At 39.7% G+C, this 24,235-nt stretch overlaps 1 protein-coding gene across 7 annotated transcripts in view; it reads right to left on the bottom strand.

Annotated features, from left to right (window-relative positions):
- ATG7 (autophagy related 7) overlaps nucleotides 1-708 on the bottom strand; it is a 235,602-nt gene extending 234,894 nt beyond the window's left edge. For 4 of the 7 annotated variants that reach the window (XM_007500228.3, XM_007500229.3, XM_056804666.1 and 1 more), the window contains exon 1: nucleotides 580-686. The gene's annotated coding sequence lies outside the window, so the exon portion shown is untranslated. Of the gene's footprint in view, nucleotides 1-579 lie in introns of all 7 variants that reach the window. The other 3 variants (XM_056804664.1, XM_056804663.1, XM_056804665.1) reach the window with 2 other exon arrangements.
- Nucleotides 709-24,235: the final 23,527 nt, after the last annotated feature.

The following is a 24,235-nucleotide window of genomic DNA, read 5'->3' as shown; positions in this document are numbered from 1 at the left end:
GTCTGAGAATGGACCCTCGTTTCTTCTTCAGTCTCGCCCAGCTATCTACATATACCCCAGCTGGGGCTACACGAATGTCAAATAAATTCATTCCAGAGTTCCGATTCTAGGTTGAGGGGAAGAGAGGAAAACTACTTTGAATAGAAGATGAAGGAGCCACGGAAAGTGCCTGCGAGCCCGGGTTCTGCCCGGCTCTGCTCCTTGGACCCTGGGACCCTGGGACCCTGTTTCCCCGTCTGTACGATGAGAAGGGCTGGAGTAACATAACTCCGAGCCCTTTGGGCTCCGGGGGGCGGGCTCCTCCAGGAGCTAGTCCTGGGGCTCGGGAAGCTGCGGGCCGAGACGGATCAGGCCACCGCCTCTGTCCGCCGCCCGCGGTAACGCGTGACAAATCGGGGCCGAGGGCGACCGATACCCCCGGCGAAGACTCCACCCGGACCCCAGTATCACCCTCTGGGCCTGGAAGCCCGAACACGAAGGCTGCCCTTCGGTCTCTAACTGTCACCGTCACAGACGCAGCTGCGACCCCCGACTCTCCCTAGGAAACCCCCGGCAGGGGCCAGCCGGCGACTTGCTTACCGCAGCGCCTCTTCCCCGCGCTCCCTGATGACGTTGCCCCATCCCGACCACTGGGGCGGGGCCTATGCAGAAAGATGAACGCGCATGCTGTAGAGGAAAAATGGGCGTGGTGGAGAAGAGCAAAGGAAGAAGTGGACTGGAGCCTATAGGGGAAGCGGGTGTGGCTTAGCAGTGTATGGGCGTGGTTGATCCCACCGAGCCAATCACAAGAGACCAGGCCTTGAATGAAATGTATCAAACGTACCTAATTTCTACTTGTATCACTGTGGAAAAGAATCTTTTCCCTAGTAGTTTGTGTTCTTGAGTTTAACAAATACTATGCTACCACGTTTGACAGCTTTTGCAACTTGTGTAGTTTATACTCATCTAATTTACATTTTTAAAATAGTTTTGAGGCTGTTAACTTGGAAATAGCACAGAACTATTTAGTCAGAAAAATCAAGTCTTTAATCAGGATAGGGATAAGTCCAATTTGGCCCTTTACTCAGAGTCGGCGCCACAACCTTTTCAGGGTGCAAACCCTGGACTCTGGGGATGTTATCCCTAGGGAGTGCCACAACCCTAGATGACAACTCCGAGGAACAAAAGAATTTGGGGAACCTATATACCACTCTAGATGACCTGGGGTCTTAGAGTGAGAGGGACAATTGATTGACTTCACAAGGGTAAGAAAAGAAAATGAGGAGTTCCAGACAGGAATGACAGTGAGGGGCTGATGCCCTACAATGGACACAAAAGGAAAAAACCCAGCCCAGGGCTGGGCTGCCTTGGTAATGGACCTTTTAGCAGGGAGAAACCATAGGGACAAAGGAGATACTTAATATTGGATGGGATTAGCTGCCCCCACCCAAATTACCAGGATGTCTATTGTCTGGTGAAAAGGGACCTTCCCTCTGGGAGAAGAAACCTCTCCTGTGACAAGGTCAAAACCTGGGGTTTCTACCTTTAAACTAAGTAAACTGGGGATTTCTATATTTCCATGTTGACAAGGCTTATGATATAGTTGAGCCCTGGTAATGCTCTACACTCCCTTCACTCTTATATTGTTCCTTCAAATGAATATTGTCTAGTTCTAAACAATAATCCATTGACTGATATAACTTAAAACTACAAATTAAATTAGGTAGCATTATTATTTTTATTATATTGACATTAACCTATTTGTGAACAATGAATTTCCATTTAAGTTGTTCATTTGTGTAAAAAGTGTTTTATAATTACATTTACATACCTTCTTCCTGAGTTTTTAAAAAGTTAATTACAAAATACATAAAATACTTGGATGTTATTTTTCATGGAATTTTCTTTCCTTAAGTTTTTGTTGGTAAATAGCTTGAAAGGTTGTTAATTTCAGTAATTTGTTTTGTGTCCTCACTTTGAATTAATTTTTAAAATAACAGTGAAGAAAGTGTACAGCAGCAAAATTAGAATGATAAAAAATGGGCAGTGGAGTGAGAGCCTGGCCTGGAGACAAGAGGTTTTCTGAGTTCAAATCTGGCCTCAACCACTTCCTAGCTGTGTCATTCTAGGCAAGTCACTTAGCCTTTATTGTCTAGTAGGTCTTAGAACTGATACAGTGAATTTTAGATTTACTCCACTCTGCTTAGTCTAGCAACTAGGAATGTCTATACCCCTACTTAAAGATTAAGTGTTGAGAAGGATGGCCTATGACAGATATGTGCTAGCAAATGACAAATCAGAAACAACTGACAGATCCCAGGAGCTGTCCTAAGTCAAGCTTAAGCTACCACTGGTACATGTGAGACACAGGAAGTGATGTAAAAAAAAAAAAGTGTATATATTTGTGTGACTTCCTCTTGCTGCTCTCTTTGGCGGGGGAGGAATTGAGCTTGGGGTCTCTCTCTTGGAGACATTGGGTTCGACTAGTGGTTTGGCTCATGGCAGCGTTTTGGTGACTTGGCGTCTTGGCATGGGTCAGGTGAGGCCTCTTTCCTGAGCTCTCTCAGAGTTTAGGCTGATTCCCTTTTTTTCCTTTAACTCTGCTAAAACGCCATCCTACTAGGAGGCCCCTCATCTCGGAGGAGGCCTTGTGGCTGGAAGGTCTCTGAACTCCCCCTGGCTCTGACTAGGCTGGAGAAATCTTATATCCTTTTCCCCTCTCCCTTCTTCTTAATCCCTTCCCTGTATATTAATTAAACCACCACGAAATTCCCAAACTGACGAGTATTTTTATTGGGATTGAATTAAATCACTGGCGACCAACTAAATTTATATTCAGTCTCAACCCTAAATTTACCCCTTACAATACTCAGTATGGATTCTAAGACAGAAGGTATGAGTTTTTTTAAAAAGAGAGAGTATTCACAGAGGAGAAAAACATTATATCATGAATGTGGGAAGGCTTTCCCCACTGAGGGGAGAACTTATTTGATGTTAAACAATTCATATTGGAAAGAAACCTTATGAATATCATGAATGTGAGAGAGCTTTCTGTCTGAGCATATAGCTCAAAGAATTCACAGTAGAGAGGAAAATAACAATAACATAATTCCACAAAGAATTGGAACATAATGAATGATCATTGTCATCTTGAATGGTAAACACATTGTTTAACATTAGTAAGTTTGTTTGTGCTAGAGTACAGCTAATGTGCAGACTGAATTTCAGAGAATTCACACTAAATAGAAACCTTATATATCTGAAACTTCATGAAAGTAGTAAGATATTCTCCCAAAAGGAGGAACTTCTTTGCTCTGATAGAATGCATACTGCAGAGAAACATTAAGAAGGTATTACATATGGAGGATTTACCTGAATATACAACTTACTTGATATTAGATAAACCAAAATGAGAATGCATATGTACTATAAAATTTTATACCTATGGGAAGACCTTCCAACCTCATATCATAAAATTCTTATTAGAGAGAAAAGTTAAGAATAAGAGTGAGAACCACCAGAGTTTTAGGGCTTACTAAACATCAGAGAATATTCTTCATACTAGGGAAGAATTATATAAGGAAGGCTTCATTTCATATCATTTTCAACTGCAGGTCATCCTTCATATCCATCAAAGAATTCATACTGGAGTAGAATACAATAAATGCTCTGGCTAGGGGTAAGACCTTATTCTATGTAAGAAATTGGGAAACTACATAAATTAAAGTGGTAAAGTCTCCTGGCAGAGTTCTGTGTACTTGAGAGAAATCTCATGGTTATAACACCTATGAATGTGAGAAAGATTTTAAACATATATCACTCTTTTTTTTTTTCCAACCCTTATCTAACCAATACTATGTATTGGTTCTAAGGCAGAGGAGTGGTCAGGGATAGGCAATAGGGGCCAAGTGACTTGCCCAAGGTCACACCGCTAGGAAGTGCCTGAGCCCAGATTTGAACCTATGACCTCCCATCTCTGGGACTGGCTCTCAATCCACTGAGCTATTCAGCTGTTCCCCCCCCCCACACACACACACACCCAAATCACTCTTAATAGAAGGGCAGCCAAGGATCCTGGTGACTTGGGTATCATAACTGTATTCCAGGAAATTTCAAAGGATCTCACTTTCCCATTAATCACTGAGGAAATCCAAGTAAGCTTTTCTCCAGCTTGGCATCTGTAATGATGACATTTCTCACTTTCTCCATTTTTTCCCCTGTTCTCCTTTTTGCCCAGCTTCTCTGGGAGTAGGAAGCTTTCCTCTATTCTGTCACACTTCAACTACTTAACCAAAAAATGTGAACTTCACACATGCTCTTTCCCTCCAGAATGAGTCACAGCCAAGAGCCCAGATTATTCTTGTAGCATGAAGGATCAATGCCCATGGGCTAGCAGAGGGAAAATAAAGAAATGTCAGCATCAAAGGAGGAAGAGGAGCTCTGAAGGAAGTAAAGAACACAAAGAAGCAGCCAGGCCTGGAATCTTTAGGATCACTGGGGGAAAGGCTTGCCTGGATAGCGGCATTAGGTAGGTTTGACCACTTTGGAGGACTGAAGAATCAACAGGTTTTATGGGGGATTTCATTTTGATTTTTTGAAAAGAAAAAAGAGGTTTTCCCTTATGTGTGTAATTTCATCTTTACATAATTTCTGTCTCTTTTGTGTGTGTATCTGCATGTCTTTCTTCTATCTCTCCCTCTTCCTCCTTTATTAGTCTCTGCCTTTCTTCTTTCCCTTCCCCCTCCTCCATACATACATATGTATATATAATTCCTTCTGTCTTTTCCTTTCTCTGTGTGCCTATGCTTATCTATATCTATATATTTATACATACATATGTATATATACACATCTAGGTTTTAATTTGAATTTATTAACTGAGTTATTTATTCCATTTAAGGAATTGACAGTCATTCAAGACCTTTGCTTCTTTCTGATAACCAAGAGACCATTATAACCAAGAGAACTCTTCAAAATTGTTTCCCAACTCTGGGGAAGAGAAGCAGGATTCTCTCCAGAACCCTGCAAACCCTAGAGATGACTTGGCCAGAATGTGCCAGGGAGTGGGGTGGGGTGGTTGGGTGGAGGGAGTAATGTTTCAAAGAATGTTTCCTGTAGGACCAGAAGCTTTTCTTAAACCTTGGTGGCATTTTCCCCCATTTATTATTCCCTTATCTCTTCTCTTTCCTTATCCTTTTAATCTCATTGTAACCATGAATTCTTTTTAACTATATTGATCCATAGAAGGATCTTAGAGATCATCTAGTCTACCTCCCACTCCCTAACCCTTTTATAGATAAGGGAACCAAGGCCTGAATTGGTGAAATGACCTCCATGTGATCATAGAGCTGGTGAGGAACAGAATAGAGACTTCCTTAGTCAGAAGGGATAGGAACCTGTCCCTTCACCTATTCTTTATTTATTTTCTTTGTCTTTCTAACCTCAAACCATAGGAACCTCTAGCTGCTTGTATCTTATGCCTATAGAATTACTGGGACTTTACCCATCCCTGCAAGAAAATGTCATCTTGGCTTAGCTTTCTTCAGAGTATGAAGCTTTGTTTAGGACCTCTTAGAGTATATAGTCCAAAGTAGACTGATGCCATCCCTAGCAAAACAGATGCCAAATTTTAATCCTGGAAAGATATAGGATTGACTGGGGGGTGGGGGGGCCTTCAATTATCTGGACATTTACTAGTGCTCTTCCTCTGCCAAAAGAAGAGTAGCTAATAATTTTTTTAAACTTTTTAAAATAACATTTTCATCCTTAAACAACCAATGTAAGAGAATTCTATTTTTAATTTGACTCACCAAAAAGGAAGAACTGATTAATAGCTTAGAACTGATTTATGGGAAATTTGGGTAGGAGTGACCACTTCATTTTAAAATTTATGATGGAGAAAATGCCAGAGCCTTACAGGCATCCTAGATTTGGAGAAAACAAAGAGTTCAGAGAAAGGATAAAGACCCAAAAGACAACAATGTATAGGGAAACCAGCCTAAGAGAAAAGGAAAGTTCTTGAGAATAAAATTCTAAAGACATAAAGAGAAATACTGCAGCTGTAAAGAGAATCGTCTGCAATTGTCTACAAAGACTAACTTGCTCTTTTATGTTATATATAGTTATTTTTCCCGACTTCACTCCTTTTGCTTTCCTCTCTAACCTTTTTCTATTGTGGCCTTTATGTTAATCCAAGTGTTCAACCAGGTCTCCAAGGGATGAGCTATTTCTTTTACAAGTTTATTATCACACCTGAAAAGTCTTATGTAAGGCTTCATAGCTCTGTCCCAATCCAGTGCAATATTCTCTGCTCTGGGATCCTATAATACATTTAGAGAGAGGAAAAAGAATAGAGGGACTCTTCCACTGCTTGGAATGGTCTTCAAGACCCTTCTAATTTCCTTCTGACTCAGGCCTCCTTTAAATACACCCCCATGCCTGTGGTCCTCTTGCTTGTCCAATCTTTAAAAAAAAAAATATAATGCTTAGTATCAGTCCTATGTCAGAAGAGCAGCATGGGCCAAGCAATTGGGTTTAAGTGGCTTGCCCAGGGATACAGAGTTAGGAAGTGTCTGAGGACAGATTTGAATCCAGGTCCTCCTGACTCCAGGCCTGGTGCTTTATCTAGTAGGCTACCTAGCTGCCATTGGCCAGTCTGATAATAGAAAAGTTGTTGGGAAAAATCTGTGGTGGTTATGCCTCTAAAGATCTGGGCCAAGCATAAATGCCGTTTGTTTCATTATTTGGCCTCTGCATTGGGATTGATCTTATCAAAAACAAAAGAAATGGCTATGATCCCTTCAGTTTCTTGCTGGTGAATGTAAAACTAAATAGAGACAAGACTCACTTTTTTTGTGTGCTTTAAATGATGAATCTTCTACATTTTCTTAGTTTACCATCTCTGTGTAGTCACAAATCCATGTCATTAACTCTTGGTCAAAGGGTTGTTGGCATGAACCAATCCAGGAAGACTTGAATTCCTGGACTCTGACTCTATTTTGTTTTATTTTCCCTGGTTTTTGAGAGCAGTGTTAGATTTAAAATAGTTTTGAGTGTTAAATAGTTGTAGATAAGAGAGTGGGAGCCATAAACTGTGATAATTAAAATGTTTTGGGAGCAAGGGAAATATATAACAATTATGACCGCTGAAATATGTTTTCTACTGTGTCTTGGGTTTATATAAATATAAGATGGTCGCCAGGGAATATATTCCCAATTTATGAATATGCCCAAGCCAACTGGGTTTTATAGAGAAATTTAATTTATAATACACTTATTAATCAATAGAAAATGAGAGAAAGGAAGAAAGGAATAAGAATGAATAAATCAGTCAGTTGGTTTTATCACTCACCAAGATCTCTCTAGGTAAGGCTTCTCATGCCAACCTCAGGCTCCACCTTCAAGAGAGCCTCCTTTCAAGAAATGTTTCCAGAGCATTCTCCTCCTTCAGAGCCAGCCTTCTCTCCTGGTCCTCCCACAGAGCAACCTCCTCAGTCCTCCTTCAGAGCCACCTCGCTCAGAGCAAAACCTCCTCAGAGCAAAACCTCTCAAACCTCCCTAGTCCTCAGACCCCACTATCTTTAAGGAAACCATCCAAGTTCCCTCCCCTCAGTTCTCACATCTACCAATCACTGTCCATGTCTTCCCTGTGAGGTCTGTGGCTTTGCACATGTCTGTTGAAGGTCATATTCTCAAATAATTAAATCTTGATCCTTTGCTGCAGCCCTTCCTAAATCCTGTTACCCTGAGTAGGGTGGAGATTGGAAGTTCCAAGACCTGGTTCTGGCATTCCAAGTATCTCTATTGTATCAATTCTAAAATCAATCATGAATCAAAGAACTTCCTGTTCTATGCTTAAGCATAGGTCAAAGCCCTTTCCATTGTTCAGCAAAAGGTTTCTGTCCTAAAGTAATCTTATGTAGGGAGGAAAAGGACCCTCCCATGCCAAGGGGGGGTTCACATTCCAATAGACTATCAGTAGGAAATTTTTCAAGTATGAAATTTCCCAATGGTGAAATTTCCAACATTTATAAATCTAAGAAATTTTAAGGTTTACAGCAGGGACTTGACTTCTTGGGAATAGATAGAGGGGATTCATTTTCAGGTATGGGTTAAACTAGGGTGATTAGGAAGTCTTTTCTAACTCTAACTTTTGATTCTTTAATTTTGTAACTTATTTTAAACAACTGCAAAATTAATTTTTCTTAATTTATCTTGATGATGCATGAATCTTTCCTATTTTTCCAAGTGAATAAATTATCAGAAAAAGATTAGTAAATTTTGCTCACTATGTTCTTATATAGGCTTTAAATTAATGTCCAATACTTAAAATAATGTCCAATATTTTATAAAGTTTATTATTTAACAAAATAGAACCACGTGACTAAGTTTTTCTACCTGCTCAAAAAGCACATTCCACCAAAGCCACTACAGGAAGACAAAAGAATAAGAGATGGAACTCCACAGAGTTTATATGCTGTCTACCATCAGCACCTAACAACAGGAAGAGAGTGGGTTGCTGAGAATCATAGTTTGTTGTTGTTGTTGTTGTTGTTTTAAGGGTAACAGATTCTAATTACACAGTTGCAGCACTATACTTTTAATTCTGGGCTTCCCTGCTGAGAATTAGTGAGTAAGGAGACACAAAGTGGCCCTACAGTCACCATGAAAGAGGATTAGGAAGTTTTTATATAAGGTCTTTAATGTCTAATTAATCAAATGTCTTTAATGACTATTAAAGGAATCTTGTTTTTTCCATACTTACAAAATAAGAAGGAAAGTTTTCTTTGCCTAGAATCAAAGCAGAAAGCAGAGCTGCAACAATGATGATTAACTATAGATGACCTGAGAAAAGGTCCACTATGATTTGATAATTTTCTGGGCAGAGTTCCAAATTGCTTTCCAGAATGGTTAGACCAATACATAGTTGCAATAACAATAGTAAGCAGTTACTTGTTTTCTTACAGCCCCTCCAACATAAATATTTTCCTCTTTTCTCAATTTTGCAATCTGAAAGAGGTCAAATAGAACCATAAAGTTCTTTAATTTGTATTTCTGTAATTTAGTAACTAGACCACGAGATTAATGCCAGGATCCAAAAGGCCAGCCAGGCACTTGGGCGTCTGCGCTCCAAAGTCCTCCAACACAGCGGTGTAAGCACTGCGACGAAGCTCAAAGTGTACAACGCAGTGGTCCTCAGCTCGCTCCTGTACGGGTGCGAGACATGGACACTGTACCGGAAGCACATGAAACAGCTGGAGCAATTCCACCAACGCTCTCTCTGGTCAATCATGAGGATCCGATGGCAGGACCGAATCACCAATCAGGAAGTCCTCGACAGAGCCAACTCCATCAGCATCGAAGTCCTGGTCCTCAAAACCCAGCTACGATGGTCTGGACACGTCATCCGCATGGACCCACAGCGAATACCAAGACAGGTATTCTATGGTGAACTGTCAGCTGGACTCAGGAAACAAGGCCGACCAAAGAAAAGATTCAAGGATCAGCTAAAGTCAAACCTGAAGTGGGCTGGCATTACACCAAAGCAACTAGAACTCGCTGCCTCTGACAGAAGCAGCTGGCGAACCCACATTCACCATGCCGCCACCACCTTTGAAGATGAGCGACGTCGACGTCTTGCCGCTGCGCGTGAACCCCGACACCAGGCCACAACCACACCTCCCGTAACAACTGGCGTCCCAGGCCCCATGTGCCACAAACTGTGCACCTCAGCCTTTGGACTCCAAAGCCACATGAGGGTACACCGTAGATGAAACTGCACAAAGACAATAGTCATTCTTGATCACCAAGAGACTACTATATATATATATATTTTCATATATATATATATACACATATAATTTAAAACATTTTCATATGATTGCTGATAACTTAGAATTCTTTTAAAAGAACATTTATATATTGGGAAAAGGCCACATTTGAATCAGTTCCTTATAAATCTTGAAAAAGAGACTTGTATTAGAGAAATTAAGGGAGAAAAAGAGAAACTGGAAACCAAAGACTATAGAAATTATGATTTAAACTAAAATCTGTTTTTTAAGAAAGATGTTTTAAAATGGACAAATTGTCAGTCAACTTGATTAAAAAGGAGAGGTCACAAAATTAAATGAACAAAAGAGCAAATAAACAAGGTGACATCACAACAAAATCAGAATCTCCTATGCATAGATATATATTGACAAAGCAGATAAACCAACAGTGGAGAAATACCTTCATAATGAAACTCACAAAAGACAAAAGTTTGTTTTTCTTAAACCCTTCTCTACCCTCTTGGAATCAATGACAAAACCGATCTTAAACAATCTAGTCTCAGAGAAGAAAACAGAGTTGGGTTTTGTGGAGAGAGCCCTATTCGGAGTTTCAGGTTCTTTGTGCAACTACCTTCAGAGCTGGTTCTGGCAATCTATCAGCTTTCAGTTCTTTCAAGGTGGGTTTAATACTCTCCAGATCTGTTCTCTGGTATGGGGTTAGCCACAAGCACTCTTTTCCACCTTGGAACAATGGCTTGAGTCCCCTGCTCCTACTTGTCTGCTAGTGTTCCTCCTCCATATGAGAGTATACCCCAGGACTATTTGCTAGATCTACATATGAGCAATGCAATAAGAGCCTTGCACCCAGGGTCAGCAAATTGACCCCTGTAATATCTTTCTGAGCAGTTGTCCAAACCCTCTTACTGGCTGAAAGCTGTGGACCATCTACTATATCCTCAGTGCCAGCCTTCTAGGTTGTTTTGGACTGAAAAATTACTTCACCTTGTCTTTTTGTGGGTTATGTTGATCCAGAATTCTTTCTGAGGCATTATATCACAGGTTTTTGGATGGTAATTTGGTAGAGATCAGGTAGGTTTGTGTACCTTCTCTGCCATCATGGCCCCACTTCACTGTCCCTATTTGTTAATGACATTGTGGTTTATTTAGAAAATCCTAGAGAATGAACAAAGATACTCGAGACAAGAGCTTCTGTAAAATTGAAGGCTACAAATTACTGTCACCTGTCCCTCCCATCAACAGTATATATAATATATATTATATGTGTACATAATATATATTAATATAATAATATAGTATATATAATATCACCCAAGAAGAACAGAGTAATGCCATTCAGAACAATAAAATGCACAGAATATTTGGGGATTAATCTACCAAAGCACATAAAATATATAATGTCAATGTAGAACCTAGAAGTTCCCAAACTTGTAGCCTAGAAAGATTTAATGACCCCCATTTTACTTAGTTTAAAAGTGAAAACCCCAAGGTTGACCTTGTCACATTAAAGTTTCTCCCAGAGGAAAATCCAATTTCAGGAGTCTCAGACTAACAATAGACTTTAAAGTAGTTTAAGTGGGGAGGGCTAATCCCATTAGGTGTTAAATATCTCTTTTGGGGTGTATGGTGTGCTCAGGGAGGGGTAGTATCTCTGGTATGGAGGGCTTGTTGTGCCCTCCTAGGGCAGCTCTCCAGCCTCTGACCCTCACCTAACACCCAGCTCTCACTTGTGGCTCCCAATAGCTGCTAGCATGCGGCAGCGGCCACACCCCGGGCAAGCTTCGACAGGCCGGCTAAACCTTTTGAGGGTAGCCATCGGTCGTCCTAGACACCTGGTGAACTAGGGCTTTGCTCACCCAGCATGTGAAGACTGCTTCGGCGGAACAGGCGGAAGAAACCAATAAGAAGGTTCAACGGCTGAGAGGGCGACGCAGCAAAGCACTGTGGAGTGCTTAGGGCGTGTTGGAGCACAAAAGACAACACGGCCATCCAATGCAGCTGAGGAAGTCTCTAGATGTAAAGACTTTTCGTGCCACTGGACCCAGGCTTCCAACACTGAGAGTGGGACTGTCTCTGTGCATTGACTTTTCCACTTAAATCACCTTCACGCACAAGTGTCTTTGACTGTCATTCTCGGTTACTGAGAGACTACTACTACTACTATCTCTTTTGTCCCAAAGGTTTTACATCAAAGTCCTTTACCTAGGTAGCCCAGCCCTGGGCTGGACCTTTCCCTTTTGTGTCTCTAGTAAAAGCATCAGCCCCTCACTGTTATTCCTGCCTGGGACTCCTCATTTTCCTTTATTACTATTGTAAAGCCAATCAACTATCCCTCCCATCCTCAGTCCTTATGTTCCCCTAGAAAGGTATTTAAGCTTCCCAACTTTAATGGCTCTTTGGAGTCATCATCTAGCATGGTGGCACTCCCAGGGATAATGTCCCCAGAGTCCCAGGGTATAGACCCTTTAAAAGTTTTGGCATGGGACTCTCAGTAAAGGGCCAAACATTGGACTTATCCCTTTCCTGATTAGACTTGGTTTTTTCTGACTACTTAATAGTTTTGTGTTTTTTTTTTCAGTTTAACAATAGATTCCATTACAAAGTGCTCCTTTAAATAGTAAAGAGCAACTTAAGTAGTATAAGAGTTAAATTAATATCTAATACTTCAAGTATTATATTTTTAAAGTTTATTATCTGACAAAATAAAACCACTTGACTAAGTTTTCTACCTGCTCAAAAATCCCAGCTCCACCAAAATCGCCAACAGTAAGGAAAGAGAGCTAGACCAGGAATTCTACCCAATTTATCCTGTCTATGTCAGCAAGTACGGACAGGAAGTGAGAAGGGTTCTAGGAATCATAGTTTTTGCTGGGGATCATAGTTTTATAGGGTAATACATTCTAATTTCACAGTCGTTGAAGAAATATTCAGTGTTTATGTTTTGGCTGTCCAAAAATAATAAAAGTGATAGTGGAAGGAGAAATTTTGATGATTTAAAAACAAAAGGTATAAAATTTGTGGGTATTTTTATTTGTTTTTTTTTTTATAACCCTCACCTTCCACCTTAGAATCAATACTGTGTATTGGTTCAAAGGCAGAAGAGTGGTAAGGACTAGGCAATGGGGGTTAAGTGACTTGCTCAAGGTCACACAGCTAGGAAGTGTCTCAGGTCACATTTGAACCCAGGACCTCCCATCTCTAGGTCTGGCTCTCAATCCACTGAGCTACCCAATTGCCCCCTGAGGGTTTTTTAGAAATGGCTATTATAGTTCAATTGAGTTCATCCTCAGGAAGAATCTACAGGATTTGACAAATGAATAGTAGAGAGGTAGACATGTTGTTGGGGGCCTTGGTAAAGGAGAAGTATAGGAGGATATGAAGACGGAAAGGAAGAAACTGATCAACCAATGAAAAGGTATTTATCAAATACCTATTAATATGCCAGGCATTGTACTTGTCCCAGGGGATAAAAATACAAATATAAAACTTCTTAGGCCATACAAAATAGTCTACTACGTATATGCATATGTATATATAAGTTAATTTGGGGAAAGGCAACTAACACTTGGAAAAAGGAGAGACTTCATCTAGAGGGTGGCACTTTAACTTGACCTGAGGGAGTGAAAGGTGAGAAAAGGGATGGGGGGGAGAAGTAGAGAAAAAGGAACAAGCCAGGAAGCTAAGTAAACTGGTGGAAGGCTAGATTTGGAATCCATGTGATCCGAGTTCAAATTCTGCCTCAGATCTTTCCTCATTCTATGACCTTCTGTAATTTTTCAGCCTCAGTTTCATCATATGCAAAATAAGGATAATAAAAGGATCTACCTTAGAAGATTACACCAGGATCAAACGAAATATTATAAAATGCTTTGGAAATCTGAAGTCCTGCATAATTTTATTATTAGAAACTAGTCACTTTAGAGCAGAAGGGACCTAAGTGCCCCAATTTGCAAGAGTGAAGAAGCCCAAAGTCTGTTGAGTGATGAAGATTGGATCTTCTGAACCCAAAGAGGTGGGTGCTTCTCCATTTTACAGCTGAGGATACTGAGGTAGACAGAAGGAAGTGATTTGTCCCCATGTCACCCACATATTGAGGCTGGATTTGAACTTCCTGACTCTAGATCACACTGCAACTCCTCCCCCTTCCCCCATCCAAGGAGATTCACAATGGTCCATAGACTCTGAGTTCAGAAAGAATCTGGGAGCAAGAAGGATGCAGAAGGTAGAGGAAAAGGAAGTGACATCAGAGATCTTGTTTCTGGCTATCTGCTGGCTATCTGAGTTTCCATGGTAACAGAAACGAAGCCCCAATCAGAGTCTACAGATGTTGGGAAGGCTTTGTGGGAAATGTAGTGCATAGGTCCAGACCAGTCAGGTACACATGCTAGAGTCTCTTTGTCACATCCTGTTTTTGACAAGAGTTCTTCTCCAAGCTATTTAAGTACGTGGATTTATACACTTGTAGACTGAGTATATTTCTAGCACATGGCACTGATTGTCTTTTTTATATTTTAAACCGGGCCAAATTTTGAGCTAGAATTGTTCAAAATTGTTCAGTATTTTCCTTAAGATTAAGCAATATATTTCATATATATACATACACACACACATATATTAGATACTGATTATTGGTTTCAAGGCAGGAGAACAGTAAGAGATAGGCAAGTGGGCGTTAAGTGACTTGTCCAGGGTCACACAGCTAGGAAATATCTAAGTACAAATTTGAACCCAGAACCTCCTCTATTCACTGATCCAACAAGCTATCCCCTTCCTTTAGATTTTAGGCAATTTTTTTCCTTCCAAATAACTTGTCTAGCTCTTATGAAGTAACTCTTTGCTAACTGACTGGCATAAAACAAAATCTGTAAATTAATTTAGGTAGTTTGATTTTTCTTATATCGTTTTGTATTTTAGTCATGAACAATTAATATCCCTCTGTCTTATTTTGGTAAAGGATGTGCTGTAATTAAACTTTCATACTTTAAATGTGTCTTGATAGAGTTGATTTCTAGATATTTTTTGCATTTTATAGCTATTTTGAAAGAAATTGTATGATTTCTGATTTAATTGTTATAGCTATAAAGAAATGTTTGAATTTTAATGATTTCTTTTTTATTGTGCTACTTTCCTAAAGTTGTCTTAATTTTCTTTGCTTATTATCTGGAGTTTTATAAATAAATTACGATTTGCTTGTCATCTAAAAAAAATGGATTTAATCATTTAATCTCCTTTTTATAGTGGAAAGAAGCATTCTCTTTCTCCCAATATATTTTTGGAAAACTTCTAGTTTATCATTCATCCAACAAGTATTTGCCAAGAAGCTATTAAGTACCAAACACTAGGCATATTGTTACTAGTGCCTATTCTCAGGGATAGCTCACATTTTACCATTTCCCTATTTCTATCATTTGCTTTAAGAGATATAGTTTTTAATGTATATTGTATAGTATAATGGCTATACTATTTTATGGCTTCTAGTGTTTTGGTTAAAAGCATCTTTTGCATCTAACAATTCTGTGGTTTCAGTTGTTTTTATTTCTATTATGATTCCAACTGGATGCCACACACCCAAACTGCGTTCTATACAAATTTGTCATTTAGTCTCTCCTAGGCTCTCACTATAGGAAGACAGTCCTTTATTGATTCCCTATCATGTTCACTATAGTAGTTGTGCTTAAAACTTCTCTTCACTCCTAAGGCCTGCCTTACCACCACAAACTCCTACCCTTTTAGTTGAGGACCTTACTCATAGTTTACTGGTAAAAGGGGCCATTCATCATGAGCTCCCTTTTGTCACCTTGTCTGCAGCAATTTGCCCTCCTTTCTCTGAATCTCATAATTCTTTCTCAATTTTCATTTCTTTCCTGCAGTCTCTGATGCTGAGATACAGCTACAGCTATCCTTTTGACATGTACCTTGATCCTATCACTTGTCCACATAGTGATTGTCTCCATAATCACCCATTTTCTAATCTTTAATTCCATTTTCCCCTGCTTCACAACTTGTTCATTTCTCCCTTCCTTCAAAAACCATCTATTCCATGTGTTAAATTAACACAAAAGATAAGCCATTATCTGGCACATTAGCATTAAGAAAGAACACCAAATCATGGGAGGGGGAGACCACAGCCCTGACTTCTGGAATGAATTAGCAGAAGTCCTGCATGGTGGGTGATGCAGTGTGGTTACATGCCTGGGCATTAGAACTTGTAATTCAGATTGCCCAATCAGAAAGTAGGTATAATGCCATTGGCTGTATAAGAGATGGGTCAAGTGGGAGTTTGAGGTCTTTCCTGGTGTGGGCATCACCATGCAGAGCAAAAATTCCCTTCTCTCCGCATGGCAGTCTCTGATCTTATCTTTCCCATGGCGCTGCCCATAATACAGACCAAATCTTGGACTGAAGAAGCTACATGGCTGGGGGGGACTATTGTAGTCAAAGGATGCTCTCTTTCTCCTTTACTAATAAATAATTATACTTAAATATCTCCAAGATTAATTTTAATAATATAACATCAATCATCCTACCTCCTTCTTTGCCAACCTCTAGAAAAAACCTTCTAGAGTAACTGTTTCCACATTTTTTACTCTCTTTTGCCATGTGGTTTGCTAACTTCAACATTCAAATGAAATTGCTCTCTGCAAAATGATTGATGACCTTAATTGCTAAAATTAATGACTCAATCCTCATTCATGACCTCATTACAGAAGCTGGCACTATTTGACATGTCTCTTCTTGGGATTTCACAACCCAGGACTCCCTTAATACTCCTGCCTATATGACTGACTGACTGCCCTTCTCAGTCATCTTTGATGGATCATTGTGCACAGCATGCCTACTAACTATAGGTTTAACTCAAGGCTCTGCCCTGGGTCACTATTTTTTTTCTAAACAATTTCTCATGTGATGAATTCATTAAGTGTCTTTGACTTCATCTCCAGGCACAAGATCCTCACATTTGTATACAAAGGGTCCTTTAAGTCTTCCTGCAGTTTTAAGCTTAAAGACTTTTGGAACTCTGCTCTTCTAGCTCTGGGCTCTTTTCTTCATTCCAGTCTTATATCACCAGCTGCCTAATTGATATTTAGAATTGGATGTCTCATAGGCATCTCAAACTCAACATGTTCAAAATGGAACTTTCTACCTTTTACCTTGAACCTATACATTATCTGAAATTTCCTTTCCTATCATCCTTTCATTCCCCCAGGTTCACAACCTCCATATTATCCACTCCTCTCACTTAGTGTGACTAAACATAGTCATTTCCATTTTCTCATCTCTCATGAATGCTAGCTTCTCTCCAGCCACACAGCTGCTAACATTATTCATAGTCTCATCATCTGTGCTTACAACAGCCTCCTATGTGGCCTTCCTGCTTCAAGTTTCTTCCTATTCCAACCCTTCCAACATAGCTACAGAATTGGCTTTTTTGTCAGTGTATCAATCCTTTTTGTTTTCTTTTTCTTTTCTTTCTCTCTTATCCCCAAATTGTTGTGATTCCCTCTTTGTAAAGTGCAATATTTTATATACCTCTAGTATATAGTTATATATATATAGTATATAGCTCTCTAGTAAGAGAAGCTTTAAAGGTATAAGCTACATATGTATAATGATTCACTGGGGAGACCTGACCTGTTTGTTATCTTCCAGAAAACCTGAATAAGGAGATTTTAACATGTGGATCTCCCAAAAAAATCAAAGGGGGAATTGTACGAAGGGAATCCCCTGGGGTCTTATTTGTGTCCCCAAAATGCTACCTTTGTGTCATGTGAGTGAGCCCCAACATAAGTCAGGAGATTGTGACCTATGTACTTGATCTGGAGATGATTGAGTTTGATCGGGAAGGAAAGGGGGAGATTAAAAGGTTTGAGACAAGGAAGTACACTCTCTCTATTCCCTTGAATGTGGTGGTGAAAGGACAGTGACTGAGATAGGTATCCATGTGAAGAAGCGCCAACATGGTGAGATTAGAATAGTGTTAAATCTCCCTCTATCTCTATGCTCTCTATTTCAAGTAAATATTAATAAACTCTATGTAAATTAAGGACCAAAGTTTTAATTTCACTTTAATACAACTTTAATATAATGTCTCAAAACAAATTCTGTAATGAAAGAACCCACAAAAGGATGGGGTGAAGCAATTTTTCAGACCAAGACGACTCAGGTCAGCAGAAGAGGTCTGTGGCTCAAGCAGAGTTCAAAGAAAGATACCAAGGAAGGCCCCACCTCAGCAAACCAGAACAGGCCTTGGTGTAGCCAAATCAGCAGCAACAGTTTTGGAATTCTCAGCCACAGGAAGTAAGGGGATAGGGCAACTGGTCAGAAGGAGATTAGAAGGATCCCTTGGCTAGCTCTGGGTGCAGAACTCTGTAGTGTTGCCCTTAATCAGATCCAGGCTACAGTCCCAGGGTGAAAAGAAACACTAACGTACACCAGCACTTGTGGACACCGGGGAGCAAGGAAACTTGGTCACAGTTCCAAGGTGGAAAGAGTGCTTGTGGTTGCTCATAAACCAGAGCACAGTCTAGGAGAGTATTAATTGCACTTCTTACATTGAAACAATTTGGAAGAGCTGAAAACTTATAGATCCCCAGGGCTAGATCTGAAGGTAGCTGCACAAAGAATTTGAAGTTTAAGACAGTGCCCCCTTAATCACAGGAATAGAGGCTACCTGTAACAGGTTTTGTTTTTTGTTTTTTGTTTTTTTAATAAAAGAAAAAAGCTAGAAAATGAGCAAACAACAAACAAAGGAACTTAAAACAGAAAGTTATTTTGGTGACAATAGAGACCAAAATACCACCTCAGAAGAAGATAACAAAGTCAATATTGCTGTATCCAAAGCCTCCAAGAAAAAATATGGATTGGTCTCAAGCCCAAAAAAGAATTCCTAGGGGAGCTCAAAAAATATTTTAAAAATTAAATATAAGAGATAGAAGAAAAACTGGGAAAAGAAATGAGCATGATTACAGGAAAATAATGAAGCTTGGTAAAGAAGTCACAAAAAGTACTGAAGAAAACAATACTTTAAAAAACAGAATAGATCAATTGGTAAAAGATCTACTGAAAGAAATGTACTGAGAAGAACTCCTTAAAAAGCAGAATTGACCAAAAGGAAAAAGATATACAAAAATTCACTAAAAAGAACTTAAATAGTAGGATTGGTCAAATGAAAACAGAGGTACAAAAGTTCATTCAAGAAAATCAGGTCTTAAAAATTAGAATTGGGCAAGTGGAAGCTAATGAGACAGCAAGAAACACTAAAAGTCAAAAGAATGAAAAAAATGGAAGAAAATGTAAATATATCTCATTGGAAAAACAACTGACTTGAAAAAATAGATCCAGGAAAGCTAATTTAAGAATTATGAGATTACTTGAAAGATAAGATCAAAAGAAGAACTTAGACATTGTCTTTCAAGAAATTACAAAGAAAACTGCCCTGATATTCTAGAACCAGAGGGTAAAATAGAAATGAAAAGAATCCACTAATCACCTCCTGAAAGAGATCCTAAAAGGATAACTCCTAGGAACATCATAGCCAAATTCTAGAACAGCCAGGTCAGGGAGAAAATACTGCAAGAGCAGCCAAAAAGAAACAATTTACATATTCTGTAGCCACAGTCAGGATAATACAAGACCTAGCAGCTTCTACATTAAAGGATCAGAGGGCCTGGGTATAATCCTTCAGGGTAAAAAAAATGGACATTCAATGAAATAGTGGACTTTTGAATATTCCTGATGAAAAGACCAGAGGTTAACTGAAAATTTTACTGTCAAATACAAGAATCAAGAGAAGCATAAAAAGGTAAATAAGAGAAATCATTAGAAATTCAATAAGGTTAAACTGTTTGCCTACCTAGATGGGAATACGGTACTTTTAGCTCCCAATAACTTTATCATTATTAGGCAGGAGTCACACCATCCCAGAGCAGGTTCCAATCCTGAGTTGATACAGGAGGAAACTGAGTCCCCAGGGGGTTGTCCAGTACCCTACAGGTATTTACAATGGCTGACTCAACTTTTGAGCCCAGACCTTGTGAACCCTACATCCGGGGGCTTCCCCAGTGAAGGTAGAGGGAGGGTTGAAGTTTTGGAAAAATCAGAGGTGGAGGGAAAGTGGGTCATGCAGGCCTTGCCAAAAGTTGGGGAGAAGTTCACAGAGAGCTACTGAAAGGAAATTCTTGGTTCCCTTTGTCTATTTTGAGTTTACACTTGTGAAAAGGGAATCCTTTATTCTCTCTGCCTAGTTGGGAGTTAAAACTTTGCTTAAAACTAACTTAAGTACTGTGCAAATAGAAATTTGATACACCTGAAATACATTTACCCAGCATCCTTTTAAGTTATGTCCTGACTTTGCATCCTGACATTTTGGGAAATATATTTGCTAAAAACCTCGTCCTAGGGGCATCTCTGGGAGCTCTGCGTGTTCTCCCGGGTGTGTGGTCTGGGAAGCTTTCTCTTTACTGAGGCTATTCTTTCCTTTGCTTCAAGCTATTATTATTATTAAATCTTATAAAAAATACTTGGGGGCAACTGGTTAGCTCAGTGGATTGAGAGCCAGGCCTAGAGATGGGAAGTCCTGGGTTCAAATCTGACCTCAGACACTTTCCAGCTGTGTGACCCTGGGCAAGTCACTTGACCCCCATTGCCTAGCCCTTACCACTCTTCTGCCTTGGAGCCAATACACAATATTGACTCCAAGACAGAAGGTAAGGGTTTATAAAAAAAAAAATTATACTTGGAATAGTTGGATATCAATGTTTAATCTTACAGTTCCTCACTAGATTGTGAAGACAGGATTAACTCTCCTTTGTGTGAACTTTAGGTTACTCCACCCTACTTAGTCTAACAAAATCAGGAATGTCTACACCCATACTTAAGGATTAAGTATCTAGGAGGATGGCCTATGATAGACATGTGCTAGCAAATGACAAATCAGAAACAACTGACAGACCCCTGGGCTGTCCTAAGTCAAGCTTAAGCTACCATCGGTACATGTGAGATGCAGGAAAGTGATGTAAAACTGTCTATATATTTCACTTCACTTCCTCTCTCTGGGCTCTTTCCCTGGAGAGGTGGCTCTGGCTGGTAGCGTGCTGAGCATTTCAGTATCTTGGCGTGGCGGCAGATATTGTCCAGTTTGGCGGTGAGTTTTCCTTGATACTATACTGGGAGAAGCTGAGTAACTAGTTCAGGTTCAGACATCTTAGCTGAGCTCTTTTGGAGTTTAGGCTGATTCTTTCTCCTTTACCTTCCCAACACTATCCTCTTAGAGAAAGCCTCTAATCTTCCCCCTGGCACAGACCAGGTGGGAGAAATCCTACACCTTTTCCCTCTCCCTTCTCCTTAATTTCTTTCCTCCATATTAATTAAAATCACCATAAATTTCCAGCTGACTTGGGTATTTTATTTGGGATATTCCCTGGTGAACAAAATTAACTTAGATTAGGTCACAACCCTAAAATTATCCTTACAGTTGTCTACCCTTTGATTGAATCAACACAAGCTTGAACCAGGTGGAGGAGCTCACAAATCACTTAGTGAATTCACACCATACTTAGTGCTAGGTGAGAAGTCAGCAAAATATTTGGAGAGCTCCACCCTTTTTTCTAACTCAAAACAGTCAGAAACTTTTGAATTCTTTTAAGAATTCACACCTTCAGAAACTGAACCCTTTCAATGAGTATTCACCTCTCCAGAAGGTGCAAACTGGTTCCCACAAACACTTCCCCCTGGGCAGTGCTAGACTATTTGTAAGCTATGAAGAGGGGCAGGGACAGGAAACCACCATAAAAGCCATAAAATCCTTCAGGTGAGTCAGTCTTGCAAAGTTGAGTCTTGTGGAGAGTGTTACCTAGAGATAGTCTTTGAGGGAACTTCACTGGAGACTGTGGAGTGGATCGTGACTTCAACTTAGACTCTGACTCCTGGACTACTTTGTTGGGTGAGTGAAAAGGGATGACACCTTTCCAAGATTCCTAAGAGACTAGCTTCTATCGTGAAGGAGGCCTCTTAGTTATTTACTACCAGCCCTCCTAGCTGAGAATAGTATAGGTATTTTCTCTAACCTCTCTCACATTTCTCTACTTTATTGTTTCCCCTCTATTTTGGAAAATAAACTTCTGACTTGAGATATAATAATTTTGGTGACTATGTTATTTCATATAGTTTAAGTCTAACCACTAAATTTAACCTTTACACTCCCCAGGCAAACACTTCTGAGATATGTCGTTACTGTTTGTCTTTTGTTTCTCAAAAAGGGCCAGTGACATCAGGGAGAGTTCAACAAAGTTGCCAACCTCACTCTCATGTCTAGTAATTCAAGTCCAGTACAACACAAATTCAGGACAACTGGAGATGGTCTGGGATGTGTATAAATGGAGATTTTGAACCTTTGACTTCATTCTTCAAAAGTCCTTAGTATTTTCCAAAATTCCCTATAATCTCTCCTGTGTCTCCATGTTGGTGGGATCATGTTACTGGTATTTAACTCCTCCCATGTCCTCTTTTTGGGCAACAATCAGCAGTGATGGTGGTGAGTGGGGATGGCTGAAAATGGCTAACCAGCTATGGGCACGTGGTTTTTATTTTGTATCCTCTTTATTCCTTGATTTCTAATGATCATTAAATAAACCTCCTAAAACATAATATTTTATTATTAGAGATTATAATTTAATTTTTACAGATGCAGTGGATGACTTTGGGGATCTTTGATGTTCAACTAAGTTCTAAGCACTTCACAGGGCCTGTTTAAGTTACCCTTAAGTGCTACCACCCTTTCAGTCAATCAGGGCTTGTAACCTTTTAAGTAATAACTAACTTTTTTTTCTCCCTTCTCTACCCCTACCCCATTCCATCAATTGCCAGGACTTGTCGAGACTACCACCAGATCTCTTTTCATCACTCATAAGGTGCCACTGAAATAGTTCCTTAGGTGACTCAACCTTATACATAATTGGCTCCATCTCTTTCCATACCATCCGCTATGTAGTAGCTAAATTGAAATTCCTAATTCACAATTCTGAATGTTGTCATTTTCTTAATAAAAATTCTTCAGTGAAGCATTGTGGCCTTCTCTACAGTCTGGCATCACTTAAATTTTTAGTTATTTTATATTACTCCTTTAAATTTCTTCAGGCCAACCAACTTGAAAGTATTCCCCCTCCCCCCCACCTCTTTAAAGTCTATATTTTGTGTTACTTGTCTTTCTGCAAGTTGAATATCCTCGGCAGAGGAATCCCTTTGAGATTAAGGACTGTTTCATATACATATAATTTTTTTAAGAATTAAAAAATATATTTAAATCCTTACCTTCCATTTTGGAATCAATACTATGTTTTGGTTCCAAGGCAGAAGAGTGGTAAGGGCTAGGCAATGGGGGTTAAGTAACTTACCCTGGGTAATACAGCTACAAGTGTCTTGAGGCTACATTTGAACCCAGGACCTCCTGTCTCTGGACCTGGCTTAATATATATATATATTTTAAACCCCTAATTTCTGTCTTAGTATCAATTCTAAGAGAAAAAGTGGCAAGACTAGGCCTGTGTTTGCAAACCTATGGCACACATGCCAGAGGGGGGCTGTTCCCTTCCATGCCTGAGGACATTCTTCACTTTACTCACCCCTCTGCCTAGCAGCCCAATGGGAGTGCTTCCTCCTTACCCTATCTAGGGTAAGGGGGAACTCACATATGGCATGAGAATTGAAATTTAGGCACTCAATCTCTAAAAGGTTTATCATCACTGGGCTAGGCAATTGGGACAAACCAACTTGTTCATTGTCACACAGAAAGTGTCTGCATTCAGATTTGAACCCAGGTCCTCCTGCCTCCAGACCTAGCACTCTATCTACTGTACTACCTAACTGCCCGTCATATTTGGTTTATATCCCTAGCATCTCCTAGAGCTCTTTGCATATAAGAGGTGCTTAAAAATGTCTGAGTTAAGCAGAACTGTGGTTTGGTACCAGCCATGAATATTCATCCTTATCAGATTCCTGAAGTCCTTAAATGCTCCATTTGGGTCATTTGTTCATCCTGTGGTTAAGGTGATTGAGTCACATCCAAAGAACTGATTGATGGCTCAAACTGAATCCATTTTGAGAAAACAAGATTTTTTATAAGAGACTATGATAACAAAGTAGTTCATCTAGTAATTAAAGTAAGGTAAGTAAAGGTAAGAGTAAGAGAGAGAAGAAGTGGATAGAAGTTCTCAGGAATGTTTTTTATTTTGCTTACTTACTAAGGAAGGGATCATTTGTTTGGCAGTTGTTGCTCTGTGTCTCTGAGGAACTGATACTGCTTTACCCATGGTCCACTTTGGTTTGTGTGGCTTTACCCATGGTTCCTTCTGTTTGCCCACTTGGAGGATCAAATTGCAATGTAAATGGGATGCTAATGATATGTTAAATACCCTGGGGCAAAGTTAGGTCAAGTTTTGTTCTTTTCTATGCAGATTTCAAGGAAGGCAATG

Source organism: Monodelphis domestica, chromosome 7 (genome assembly GCF_027887165.1).
Source record: "Monodelphis domestica isolate mMonDom1 chromosome 7, mMonDom1.pri, whole genome shotgun sequence".
NCBI classification, from domain to species: domain Eukaryota; kingdom Metazoa; phylum Chordata; class Mammalia; order Didelphimorphia; family Didelphidae; genus Monodelphis; species Monodelphis domestica.
This window is presented reverse-complemented; position numbering and strand designations above follow the sequence as displayed.